The 14,661-nt window shown below is 38.0% G+C and overlaps 1 long non-coding RNA gene across 1 annotated transcript in view; it reads left to right on the top strand.

The window, feature by feature from the left end:
• The window catches only part of LOC127504128 (uncharacterized), a 366,868-nt gene that overhangs the window by 250,191 nt on the left and 102,016 nt on the right, over nucleotides 1–14,661 (top strand). The window lies entirely within an intron of this gene.

Raw genomic sequence — 14,661 nt, 5'->3', positions numbered from 1 at the left:
TTTTCACTATTTTTTTTCTCCCTCTCTATAAATAAAATATAGGAAAACATTTTTTGGGGATCTCATTTAAAACCTTGAGAGTAGATTAAGTAGATAAGTTTGTTTATTTCTCACAAGAATTCTGAAGGAGACATGGAAATCCCACCTTACAGTTAAAGAACCAATAGCCTGTTTTACTCTAGAAAGCTCATTAGCTCTACAATTTAGTTTCATGATTTGAGCCAAAGAACTTCTAATGATCACAAGATTTTATTCTCGATTTGAAGTACATTATTAGAATGCAAACTTGACCAACAGTTTTGTAGAGTGTGGTCTATCCACTTTCAATCAGTACTTCCAAGGCTGGAAATAGTTGCCTAGGGGCTTTATGATTTGAATATGGCCACCAAGCAGACTGACTTGCCTTAAAGGGGCTTTAAGAGTGCAGTAGTTTAATTCCATTACTCCATTTTGCATAAAGCAGAATATCATATACCTCACATTGGTGGCCTTGAGCGTTCTGCATGAGGTGCTACATATAGCTAGGGATCAAAAACCAGAACTTCAGTGAGTTCAGGAGCTGTCAGTGACCCGGGTGAGACTTCTGCCATGTCCCCCCAAGTTATTATTTTTCATCTTACTAGAATCTCAGATAAATTCATGGTACTTAAAAAAACCTCCTTCCAGGCTTTGACTGAATGACCCAAGACTTTAAAGCTGAGGTTTTACAGTCAAAGTAGACTTGTTTATTTGGCCTTTTATTCCTTACTGTTTGCACCACTAAAGTGTTTGAGAACTTCTTTAGAAGTAGATCAAACATTTGGAGACTCATGAGATAGTAGTGCAAACGTATTAAGCTTTATCACGTAACTCATTGTGCTGTACAGACAGAAATTATGCAGTTTGTTGGGGACCAATTTTGAACATTAAATGCTCAAAAACAAACAAAAGAGATTAACATTGAAGGAGCATCCTGGGCTCTTTGACTTGGGCCAGTTAGCAATCACCTAACATTGCCCTGGCAACCGTACACAGCTCAGGCTCATTGGAAAAGACTGAAACCATATTTTCTTGTAAAATGCACTCCAATAATCTTTGTTCTATGGCTTTGATGTTGAATTCACAAGCTTGAGCTCTGAAAGCTTGAAGTTTGAAGGTGTTACAACATCTTACAATTTAAATGTTAATCATTACACTGGTTGAACATTTCCTTTAGAACGAGTCAAAAATGCTGTCTGAGGACAACAACGGCATGCTATAGCTGCAGTATGTAAATATTGTAGTACATTGGTTGAAAATAATACAGATTCCTTTGAGGATTAGTTCACTTCAGAATTAAAATTTCCTGATAATTTACTCACCCCCATGTCATCCAAGATATTTATGTCTTTCTTCAGTCGAAAAGAAATTAAGGTTTTTGAGGAAAACATTCCAGGATTTTTCTCCATATAGTGGACTTCAACGGCTACCAACGGGTTGAAGGTCCAAATTACAGTTTCAGTGCAGCTTCAAAGGGCTCTACATGATCCCAGACGAGGAATAAGGGTCTTATCTAGCGAAACGATCAGTCATTTTCTAAAAAAAAATAAAAATTTATATACTTTTTAACCACAAATGCTCGTCTTGCACTGCTCTGCGATGCCCCACGCATTAAGTCATCGGGATGGAAAGGTCATGCGTGATGTAGGCAGAAGTACCGCGGTAGGGCGAAAAAACTCCATCTCAATTTCTCCTCCAACTTCAAAATCGTCCAACATCGTTGTTTTACCTTTTTTTTTTTTTTTTTTTTTTGTAAAGGCCATTTGACTTGGTCTTTGCACATTTGCTTTGTAAACTCTGTGCTTCTGCCTACATCATGCGTGACCTTTCCAACGTGATTACGTAATGCGTGGCACATCACAGAGCAGTGCAAGACAAGCATTTGTGGTTAAAAAATTATATAAATGTTTATTTTTTTAGAAAATAATAGATTGTTTTACTAGATAAGACCCTTATTTCTCGGCTGGGATCATGTAGAGCCCTTTGAAGCTGCATTGAAACTGCAATTTGGACCTTCAACACGTTGAACCCCAGTGAAGTTCACTATATGGAGAAAAATCCTGAAAAGTTTTCCTCAAAAACCTTAATTTCTTTTTGACTGAGGAAAGAAAGACATAAACATCTTGGATGACATGGGGGTGAGTAAATTATCAGGAAATTTTAATTCTGAAGTGAACTAATCCTTTAATATCTCATATGAAATATCATCTACTGTACATTTGAGCATGTAGACTATAAAATTTATGTTTATATTGGTACTTTTAATAAATATTACTAATAAAAAAACAGATTACAAGGACCATTTCTTTGAATTAATGTCCCTTTCATAGCTTGAATGAAAGATTACTTTCAAGAGGCAGGCCACATGCTGAACCAAAGAGAAATGAAAAACTTGAGAGTTCTTTATGTAAGACCCAGGTGCAGCTAGCAAGGTGGCTGTTTCACTTGTTATCAGAATGATTGCTATCTATTTTTTCCCTCATTCAGGTTAGAGATATATAGGAAAGCAAGCCGAACAAAATTCTACAGCCAGAGAAACTGCCAGAAAATAATTCAAAATTATTTGTAATCAGCAAGAAGGAAAGGGCAAATGAAGAAGGTCATTAGTGAAAATAGAAGTCTCATAACAGTTCTATTGGCTATATGACCCCATATTCAATGCGCACTCTACGCTTGAATTCCTGCCAAATGCTCTTTGCCGTCACATGATATTTGTTGTCACATGATTCAGGGCTATTTTTAGCCATGTTCAAATGCATAGAGAACATAGAGAACCTCTATTTCGCAAACACAGCCTAAGGGACGGATAGACATATTGCATTTCCTATAGACAATCTGCTGTGTCCTCGTTGAAAAGAAACAAAAAAGCTTTTCTAAAAAAAAAAAAAAAAGCAATTGATTTACTCCATTATCATGCTGATTTGTGTAAATCATCAAAATGTTTTCTTTTAATTTTCGTCATTCCCAATTTTTTTCTTCCCCTGAAATGTTACATCTTCTCAAGAAAAAACTTGCCAATTATCATCTGAAAATGCTTGGTGAAGCGAGAGATTAAACATAATGCTCAATCTCTGAACAAGATTAATTCGGTTGGTGGCTGAGCAGTATTAGCTGGCCGGGTGAAAAAAAAAATCAATATATTTCCAAATAAAATATGTCTGGACCGTGTTGGACCAATTGACCGGCTGTTAAAAGTGTGAACTGGTGTAAATTGGATTGCCGGAAATGTCAGTCAAAACATCAAAGTTGAAACGGCTGATGATTAAACGCCAAGGTCACTTGTTCGCCACACAGCCTTAAGTCAAACAGCGGCCTGGTTGCTGTTTGAAATGCGGGCCCTTTCGCCTATCCAATTTAGCAAACATTTAAATGGTAGAGAGGAGTCTGATTAATTTGCTCTCCCACCCCGTGTGCCTTTGGCCTGCTAATGGACCTGTCTGCATCGCTTTGCTATTCTAATGATATATCATACTCAGAAAAAGTAGCTGCCTTTGAAAAGACTTGTCGTTGTGGGCTACCAGAAAAGTTGTAGCTTGTCACTCTCTTTCTCTCGTTGCTGATAATCACTACTGACAACTACATGCCAGTGTGCAGAATATCACCAGGCAGCAGTTTAATTACGGCACCAAGGTCATAATGGAGTCCAATTATTACCATCCTGAGGACAAATTAAATGAACTTGGTGTCATTAGGGACACTCATTACTTCGGCAAATGTCTGTTTTTGCCTCCTCAATGGTTCCCAGACTGATTAGAGAGCAAGGGCTGTCTGACTAGACAGGGAAAGTCATTTGAAGTTGCTCTTCAATTCAAATGCCATATCTAATCTTCTTTCCATTAGATCATGCTCATTTGTGTGCCATGCATGTGTCAGCCACATGCTAAAGTGGACTTTGACCAAGAATATGAATATCATTACTGTCCATTATTTTGACTTGAGGTCACTAAAGCCAAAAAATAAAATTGATAATTATAACTGGATTTGTCTGTGTAGTGGGTGTTTAGTGTGTTGCTTGATATTGACACATATTCATGAGGTTCTTTAGGGCTTCGCTCTATAATAAAAAAAAAAAAAAAAAAAAAATTTATATATATATATATATATATATATATATATATAACACTTTATTAGGTACACCTTGCTAGTACCGGGTTGGACCCCTCTTGTCTTCAGAACTGCCTTAATTCTTCACGGCATAGATTCATCAAGGTGCTGGAAACATTCCTTAGAGATTTTGGTCCATATTTACATGATCGTATCACACAGTTGCTGCAGATTTATCAGCTGCACATCCATGATGCGGATCTCCCGTTCCACCACATCCCAAAGGTACTCTATTGGATTGAGATGACTGTGGAGGCCGTTTGATTATAGTGAACTTGTTGACGTGTCAAAGAAACCAGTTTGAGATGATTTGAGCTTTGTGACATGGCGCGTTCTCCTGCTGGAAGTAGCCATCAGAAGATGAGTACACTGGTCATAAAGGGATGGACATGGTCAGCAACAATACTCAGGTAGGCTGTGGCATTTCAATCATGCTCAGTTGGTACTAATGGCGCTTTTCCACTGCGTGGAACGACTCGGCTTGGTTTGGCACGGCTCGGCTCGCTTACTTTCGGTTTGCTTTTCCACTGCAGTTTAGTACCGCTTCAAAGAGTGTGGGATTATAGACTGATCGTTATAGTTGCGCCGCCTTTACTGCCATGGATCAGCTCCTCGGCTACCAACGAGTCTGCACCTCATCTACTGACCACGATACAGCCATTTCTTTTTTTCAAGTTGCGTGCGACCGTCATTTAAAGCAAGTCGTTTAAAAAAGTTGCGCAAACAAATGATACTGACTATTTAAATCTAGCGGGTTTGGTGTCTCTTGTTTCAAATCCAATGACGCAGGTAGTGACGATTCTCTCTGACCAATCAGTGATCTGCATTGTTTACACGTCACATTTAGTATCGGTATGGCATGCTTGGAACCTCAATCGAGGTGGTACTATTTAAGTAAGCCGTTCTGTACCGAGCCGTACCAAACCGGGAAAGCGCAGTGGAAAAGCGCCATAAGGGGCCAAAAGTGTGCCAAGAAAATATCCCCACACCATTACAGCACCACCAGCCTGAACCCTTTGATACAAGGCTGGATGGAGCCATACTTTCATGTTGTTTACACCAAATTCTGACCCTATACCATCAGCGTGACCGGTGTCTGAAGCATGTGTAAACACATGCCAATAAATCATTGGCAGAGGGCAGTCCACGACGTCACAAGCGGAGCACCCGTGAGTATAAAAGGGCAGCCATAATACATGTCATTAACATTTTGTCTGAAGGTGATGTGCAGGCAAGGGTTAAGGGGTTACATATGTGTGGCAAGCAGGACGGTGCCGTGATTGATAATGAGCGTCACCTGTGCGCCGCACCGGTGTCGTATCTCACAGAGGAGCTCGGAAGCATAAAATGAGGAGCGATGACATTAACATTGAAGGACGAGAGAGGACAAGACCTGGATTTACGTTATGTTTGGTTTATGTGTGTGTGGCAGGCGTCTGTGAGGGGCTGATGCTTTTACTTTCATCTTGTTGTCGTTCACTGGTTCCCGCCTCCTTTTTCCCTTATCAACTAACGAGACTGTCCTCCTCCAAAAAACGACCCTATAGGTTGTTTTTTCAAGCATCTTATTACGACTTATTGCGCCGTCTAGCTGGCGTAAAAATAATGACAGTGTCGCGTTACATCTGACGCCATGAAATGACCGTCATTACCAATCAAAACGCGTGTTCATTTAAATGTAATGTGTGGAATTTTTACACGGTCCCTTGCCCGCCATTTGTCCTATTTCCGTTTAGCAAAACTCATTTTTTTTTATTAACGACTACACCTACCCCAACCCTAAATGAGCACATGCGTTCCCTGGGATCAAACCCACGATCGCATGATCACATGATTGTATATTGTTGTATATTGCAATGCTCTACCAATGGAGCTACGCAAAACCCGAAATATGGCGCAGATAAAAGGGTACAATGCATTAAAATGAAAGTGTCCTGTTGTCAACAGGGGCGCAACTTTAGTAAACGGTCCTATGGGTCGTATTTCATGCATTAAAATGAAAGTGTCCTGTTGTCGATAGTGCACAACTTTAGTAAACGCTCCTATGGGTCGTATTTCAGGGAAGTGACAAATGGCCTACATGGGCGTATTGGTTGGAGGATATGTTGCAACTAACCTTGCTACAATATGTAACCTAGATGCTGGATCATAGAGTTGGCACTATAGAGAACCAATACCCACTATGCCATGCTGAGGGAATGCCTGCCACACTAAGCTGTGAGTATGCACAAACATAATGGGCACAGCATAAATTGACTCTACAGATTACTTAGCTGGAGTCAGAGCACGTCAACTTCCAGGGCACATCCAAAATGACTCCTATAGACTGTATAATGGCACCACTCCCTAAGCCAATATCTTCCAATATCAGGAGGAGATACCCAACCTCCTATGCTGTATAGCAAGGGAAGTCCTGGCCTTTACAACCTTCCTCCCTCACTTACAGGACAGGCATCAGCCTTATGAGGCCCCAAGAGCAGAGCTCTAAGAAAAAATGGCTCAGCTATGTCAGCACCTTGACAAAGCCCTGAGGGAGTATCCTACCAAAGGAAGAATACTGTATAACAACCTTCGATATTAACACTACTTCCAAGGGGAGAATGCAACCCTCAACTTCATCAGACAGGAAGCAAATACGAGAGTGGCATAATATATTTGCAAAAGACTCGCGGGGGTTGGGGCGGTTGGGGGGCACAGGTACTTCTTCAGGATCCATAAAAGACTCCATTCACTTGTCTAACTTATAGAATTCAAAATAACAAGGAGGAATGCTACAAGGCAACCATCCACAGGGGAGCGTACAAGAGCGTACAACCTTCCGGCAGCACTCCTCAGCGGAATTCATGGTGTGCAGGGCTCCACACCATGCCTCGGCATATATGCCTCCGCATATACCTTGCCATGAGCCACAAGGTGGTAAGCTGAGAAGGCAAACTTATTTTTAACATCGGCCTCTACTCTGCCCACCTGTGACCCCGCAATCAAGGTTGCCTTGCTGCTTCAGCAGACAGTGGGCCTAATTCCTCCATTATCTCAACATCAATGTGATGATCTAGGAGTAAAAAACAGCTCAAAAACCGCAGAGGAGGCGGATTATTAATAACAGTTGCTTCAACTCTCCCTGCATCTAATTCCTTGGAATTAGACATACCACATTAATCAGTCAGGTCGGAAGTGGCCACAGAGCGGCTTCCTGAACCGCCATGAAAGCAACAGAGCTAGCCTCCCATGCTCTGCCTACAATCCCTGTGATCGATCCCGCCCTTCCGCTTCGGTGGCCGCGGGACCCGAACCTCAAGGTGTAGACGCTCGACTTCCATTCCTTGAGAGAGAGTTAAGCATGCGTGGAGTTTCCCACAGTGAATGCATCACAAAGAATGCATTCAACTTCCTCTTGAGGAGAACGTTCTGTGCAAATGCTAGATTCTTATCACTCTATCAAGAATCAAGTGGGAACAGAGCTTCTTACCGTGAATGCATCACCATGAGTGCCTCCAACTCCCTTGAGAGCATAATAAACTTGTGCAAATGCTAGATTTTTATCCCTCGGGAGAGAATCAAACAAGAAAAGAACTTCTTACTGCAAATGCATCCTAATGAGCACATCCAGGTAGTAATGGGAGAAACGAAGCTTTTCGAAGCTTCAGATCAATTGAACTAATTGCTTCGCCAAATGATTCACTGTTTGAAGTGTTCGAAACGGCACACGCTGGTGATGCCTGCCGGTCAAAACTGTGTAAATGAAACAAAAACATGCATATAACAGATTTCAAGTGTTTTATTGAAAGTATAATCTATCAAATACAATTAACTAATCATCTAATATCATTAAATATCAAGTGTCTGTGTTCTTTTATCAGTTTTCAGGGCTTGTTTTGTTTGTTCTATAGATGGCTCAGCTAAACAGGCCAATAAGAGACTATTAACTATTGTATCTTTTAATTACACAAATGTCTCATTACGTCTACAAGTGCATTAAACGAATCAGAGATCAGGTAAAAACCATAGACACTTGTTCAAGGGTTCGCCGCTGAGGGGCGAATCTCAGTAAATCCACATGATTCATGGGTTCACAGAGATCATCATCCCCAGCAGCGAACAATTGAAATTTCTAAACGTTTCGAAACAGTTATGACGTAACAAAGCATAGTTTACTGAAATCACGTGACTTTGGCAGTTTGACTTTGACACGCTCCGAACCAATGATTCGAAACAAAAGATTTGTAAAAGTTTCGAAGCTTCATGAAGCAGTGTTTCGAAAGCACCCGTCACTACTTCCTCGGGAGTTGAACGTGCTCCGACAGAGTGTTATCTTACAAGCGCATACAAACAAGTGGCTCCTGAAGACAAAAAAAGCTGATGACATGTATTACAAGCATCTCTCCACGTGTGACGCCATAGACTGCCAATGATTTATTGCCATGTGTTTACACATGAACAGACTCCGTTCACACTGATAGTAGTTCCACTTGGAAAGATAACTGTTTTCAACACTGATAAAATTTAATCCCATTATTAATAATTGAGCACCAAATCTGCATATCAGAATGATTTCTGAAGAATCATGTGACACTGAAGCCTGGAGTAATGATGCTGAAAATTCAGCTTTACCATCACTAGAATAAATTACATTTTAAAATATATTCAAATAGAACTGTTATAGCTATAAACATGTAACACAAAGAAATATAATTTGCCAGATACTGAGACTTAATAACCCACTATTCTTTAGAAAGACACACATTGCTGATGTATTACCTTATTTGACCATCATTTTCAAACAGCCAGAAGAGGCAAAATGTAGAATGACTTTATGTGACTTCATTTTGTGTGTGTGAATAGGCAATCAACATACCTGTCCAATCCATTTACCGGTGTATGAGGGACCCTGAGCAGACAGGATGCAGACTATTCCTGACACTGTGCTCTTGAAATCCATCCAGGATCCAGGATCGAAATGATGTCAAAAATATAATCGATAGAAGTGCTTAACAAGACCTTCTCAAGGTTAACTGAAGCATCACTTTCCAGGTATTGAGGTGACACTGAGCGGCCCTCTTGAGGAACCTATCTTTTTTTTTAAACATACATTATAGATTGCACATCACAACTATATTATTTGACTTGAGCGTCATATTCAGACAACAAAGGAATAGAAACGGAGTGACTTCTAGTTTAATTTAGCATGTGTGAATAGGAATATTGTCACACGCACCCCAGTCTCATCTATTTCCTGACATATGTGGCAACCTGAGGAAGTAAAATCAGAAGTTGAGGCAATTATGTATGGAAAGCATCAAGCATGAAGCAAGATATCAGATACTGATGATGTAATATGAAATGTAGTATAATCTGCAAGGATGCATTCAATTGGTCAAAGATTGATCAAAGGTGATAGCAAAGACATTTATAATGTTACAAAAGATTTCTATACCAAATAAATGCTGTTCTTTTGAAATTTCTATTCAGAGAATCCTGAAAAAAATGAATCATGGTTTCAAAAAAAAAAAAAAAAAAATATTAGCAGCACAACTGTTTTCAACATTGATAAGCTTCTTGAGCAGCAACTCAGCATATTAGTCACAGCCTTAAAAAAAAAAAAAAAACCTGTTTAAATATGTTACTGAATATGTTTACTATGTTACTTGCCAACAAAGCCATTTTTCATAAATAAACAGCTGCATAAATCAGCCTTTTTTAAATACAGAAAAAAAACAAAAAAACATGGTATTGTTTTTCTTAAGGAAAGTGCTGGGTGATATCAAAATTATCTGTAAAAAATGTTGGCAGGAGAACACAATGCTTTCCCAAGGTTAAAGCAAGCATCCGTTAGCAGGCACTGAGGGGAGAATGAATAGCCCTCTCCAGGGAATCTATCCTCTTTAAAACGACGCACTCAAGAGAATCATTACCGCAAGAGAAAAGCGCATCAGGTGCCTCTTGGGGTTTTCTATTTTCTTGCCTTTTCGATTAGTGGTCTATTGTGAGCCTCAGGGAAAATCTTCAAAAGACCATAGCTGTACCACAGACCATATACAAACCAAGAGTCCCATAAAAATACACACACTAATCATAACTATTAATGGACATAAAGATTTTTACATCAAATCCACCTTAGGAGTGATGCAAACCACTCGGCCGTTGTAATACGGCAGCTCTCAATTGGAGGATTAGAATTCGATGTTGAATCTCCACACTCGTCTAATACCCGCCGGAGACCCAGAGTCAGATATGCGCCGACATGTCAAAGAGGATTTGTGGTCCTTGATGTTCCAAGTCATAAGCTTGACATTGCTCTTAGCAGTGGGTGGTAATGTGAAATTGGACTCTTTGTATCTCAAAAATCCCCTGTATGACTTCTAGCCATCTTGGAAGAGAACTTGATGAGAGGAAACATCTGGGTGGCACATGTTAACCTGTTTAAATGAGATCTTTGCTCTTCTTGGCAGCTGTAAGTTTCATTAGACAAGCCAAATGATTAGCAATTTCTCCAACAAGAGAAGTTAAGTGTTTTGACTCTGTCAGTACAGCGGGTGCAAATAAAGAGGTTGAAATGAAATGGTACAAAACTGTGCCCCAGAGTGCCAGTTACTGCTCTTGAACTTAATGAGAGCAATTGACTATAAAGCTGCAGCTGTGCAAACGTCAGCTATGGAAATCTCAATTCACCCTACACTGCATAAATATTATTTTATTTATTAATTCTTGTCTGACCTAGTTTCTTAACTAGAATTAACTTAAATGCTAAAGATAGTTATATATATATATATATATATATATATATATATATATATATGTATATGTTAGTGTGTGTGTGTGACATTTTTATTTCGAATAATTGCTGCAGCACAACTGCTTTCAACATTTCTTGAGCACTGAATTATCAGAATGATTTCTAGACGTGACACTGAAGACTAAAATTCAGCTTTTCCATCACATGAATAAATTACATTTTAAAATACATTAAAATAGATAAGTTATTTTATAATATTTATAATATTTCAGCTGAAATTTCATCATCCATTACTCCAGTCCTGTCACAAGAACCTTCATTTTGAGTATATATAAATAATATAAATCCAAATATTATACCATGCCAGGTTTGATGTATATAATGACAAACGTCATTGGTTTTCATGTTGTGGCTTGCCAAATTTGAATATGTGCATACTCAAGTGCATGAATGAGATTTGAGAGGTGGTGGAGGAGGAGAATATCAATGAATAAATTGCGGTCTCTTCCTCACACATTTAATGTGTGACTCCAGGTGACTTGTAATATAGCACACAATCATATACAGACCACTTTTATGGAGTTTGACCTTTTCAGAGCTTGACCACCTCAGCTTTCATTCACTTTCATTATATCGAAAACCGTGGCAATGATATTCTTCAGAAATGTCACTTTAATGCTCCACAGAAAAAAAAAAGGAAATCATATGGTACTGGAATGACATGGGGTTGAAGGAGAACATGACCTTTTTTTATTTTTATGTTTATGTTTTTACATTGGTGAATTGAGTGTGGTATTTCAGTCACTAAAGTCTTATTTCAGAGGATAGACCTGTAAAACTGCCCTTGTCATATTTCTTGCATTCTTTTTTTTTCTTTAAGGAAAGATCTTGATTACTTCATCTAAAGCTCTATAGCTCTTTCATCTCAGACAGTGATCCAAAACAAAGAACAAGAATATGTGAGTGGTTCTTTTTTAAGTACTGAGTAATATTAAGTAACTGCATGTACTTACTATTGGGTTAGGGTTTGGTTTAGGATTAGTTGCATGTAATTATACATAATTTAATTATTACTATAGTAACTACATGTACCATATGTAACAATGACACCTTAAAATAAAGTGTTACCTCAGATCCATTAAATAATATTAACAGACACATCTTGTATTATGTATTATTAAATGTTGAAATTAATTAATTGATAAATGCATTAAAAGCATTTTTCATTGTAATTTCTTGTAAATTAACTAATGCTAACAAACGGATCCTTATTGTAAAGTGTTACCAAATATTTTGACCTATCATAGATTAAATAACATGCTTTAATTCCGTAAAATAATGCGCTTACACTTAATTAGTATTACTCAGTACTTAAATGTATAATTACACTGTAACAAGGGCACATTTGTTACAGTGTAATTATACATTTAAGTAATGAGTAATATTAATTAACAACATGTGCTTACTACTTATGTACTTACCACTTACTTTAGGGTTAGTTGCATGTTATTACTACAGCAAGTACATTTAACGTGTGAACAAAAACACTGTAAAATAAAGTGTTACCAATAATGCTATTGAATATATTAAACCCATTTAGAAAAATATTCTCTGCAATACCATTATTTAAAAAAAAAAAAAAAAAACCCAGGTGTTCATAGACCCATATTTCCATGGGCATAGGAAAAATAACCAAGTAAACTATATCAGTTTCTGTTCTACATGGTTAAGTTGAGGAAACAATCCCCGCTGTCTAGCCATCTCATTCTATGTGATAATTGCTCACCAAAAATAATTGTGCCTCTGATATACAGTACTCAAGGAATCGACTGAACGCATCAATAACTTTGTGTTTGTCTGTCCTCTCCGTGGACCTCTTTGTTAGTTCACTGAATTTCTAGGAAAACACTCAGCTGAACAGCATGTGGAGATATCAAGCAGAAAGGCAGATCATTTCCCCAACTATATAGTGTCTTATCAGCTGAATTTCATATCATTAGCTGTCAAAGGTAGCTTATGTTGGCCTTAGTAGCCGCAGCCAAAAAGTTTCAGGAGATTATCAGCCTAACACTTGAAAACGCTTTTGATAAAGTTAAAGTTTCGAACTTGCTGTCCTTGCCAAGGCAAAACTAATCAAGGAACTTCACCTTTGAAAGGTATATTACAACTCTATCAAGGCTCCGATAACACTGACAAGGATACAAAAGGCTCATTTGTGCTGTGGCCTGAAACTGTCACTTGATTCTTGCTGACTTTTGTGCTAGGGCTAAGTGAGCTTGAAAATCCTTCTAACTGAATGGCTATCAAATCTTCCGTTTGAAACCAATGAAAAGCTTGACCCCCAGTCAGAGTCAAGCAAGTCCAATGAGAGGGTTGGTAAGCCCTAGGATTTGAGTTATTAACTCAAGCAATGCGTTTGCGGGCGCTGTCCAAGGTACTGTCATTAACCTAATGTTCTGCTGGATGAAGCGGAACATCTGACTTGCATTTAAACATGAGAGGCTACCCTATGAAAATGCACAAGTGATTCAAATATGTATAATTGTGTGAACTGAAATGTTTACTTCACCATTATCTATTTTCATTGACAAAAAAAAAAAAAAAAAGTACTACCATCATGTTTTAGGACATGTGCCAATATTTTATTTATTTATTCTTTTCACATTGAAAATTTCAGATTTTCACATTGAAATATAGTTACGGGGTGATTGGAGGATTTTCATGCAGTCGTCAGGCTGACACTAATTCATATTTCTAATAATCTGTTCCAGCAGATGGCCTCATTGAGCCATTTCATATGCAAAAAGCCTGCTAAGCCCTGCTTTTCATAAAATAACCTGTTCTGCTTTAGTTTTTAAGGTTATTTCATCAGAATTAAATGGCATGTTCTGAAAGAGCATACAATGTATTGATATAGGCTGTATTGATTTATAACCCTTTAAAGCAATAATAAAATTGATGCATGGAGGATGTGTGATTATTTTGTGGCTAAGAGAAATGAAATGTCCATGAATATTTCAATAATCGATTTGTGAAGGTTTTGGCTGTAAACACCTCCTCCAAGAGTAATTCAGTATGGCAAGCCCGTTTAATGTTTATTCCTTCAGACTAAATACTATTTTTATGTTACTAGCCTGGGAAATTGCTAGTAAGTAATCCATAAGTGACTAGCATCTCTTTTTTTCAATAGCAGCTATGTATTAAATAGGCGTACTATTTATTTTCTACTGCTACAGTAGTACATATATATGAGACATTAATACTAGTAACATTTTTGATTTCACTAGTCATATATAATGACTACTCAGAATGTTTACTTTTTGAATAGAACTATTTGAATAGTTAAAAGTAACTAAAGAAAGTAAAACTATCACTTAATGAATAGTTACGAGTAAAACTGTATGAAGTACCAGTGACAACTGGAATAGTAAGTGAATATCTGATATCTGAAACAAAGATCGCCATAGAATTCAATGAAAAGATAAATAAATAAAATGCAATTTGTTACCAGTAACAGTGGAACAGTTTCTTGTCATTTAATGGGATAGTGAGCAGTTCCAAAGGAATAGGAAATAGTACACAACAAATAAGAATTAGTGACAAAATTATGATTTGCTGTATTGTTCCGAATAAGACAAAGTTTTTTCTTAGAAATACATCTGAAAAAACGGGTTTGTCATAAATTCAGGGTATAGACTTTTATGTCAATAATACCTCCGCAACAATAGGTGGCGCCAAATATGCATAAACGAGTGTGCCAGAGTGTATCAGATTGTAATGTTAGAAGACCGCAAGCACAAAAAGAC

The sequence above is a fragment of the Ctenopharyngodon idella genome, chromosome 21 (genome assembly GCF_019924925.1).
Source record: "Ctenopharyngodon idella isolate HZGC_01 chromosome 21, HZGC01, whole genome shotgun sequence".
NCBI lineage: Eukaryota > Metazoa > Chordata > Actinopteri > Cypriniformes > Xenocyprididae > Ctenopharyngodon > Ctenopharyngodon idella.
The sequence above is the reverse complement of the archived record's forward strand: the minus strand, read 5'-3'. Positions and strand labels throughout refer to the sequence as shown.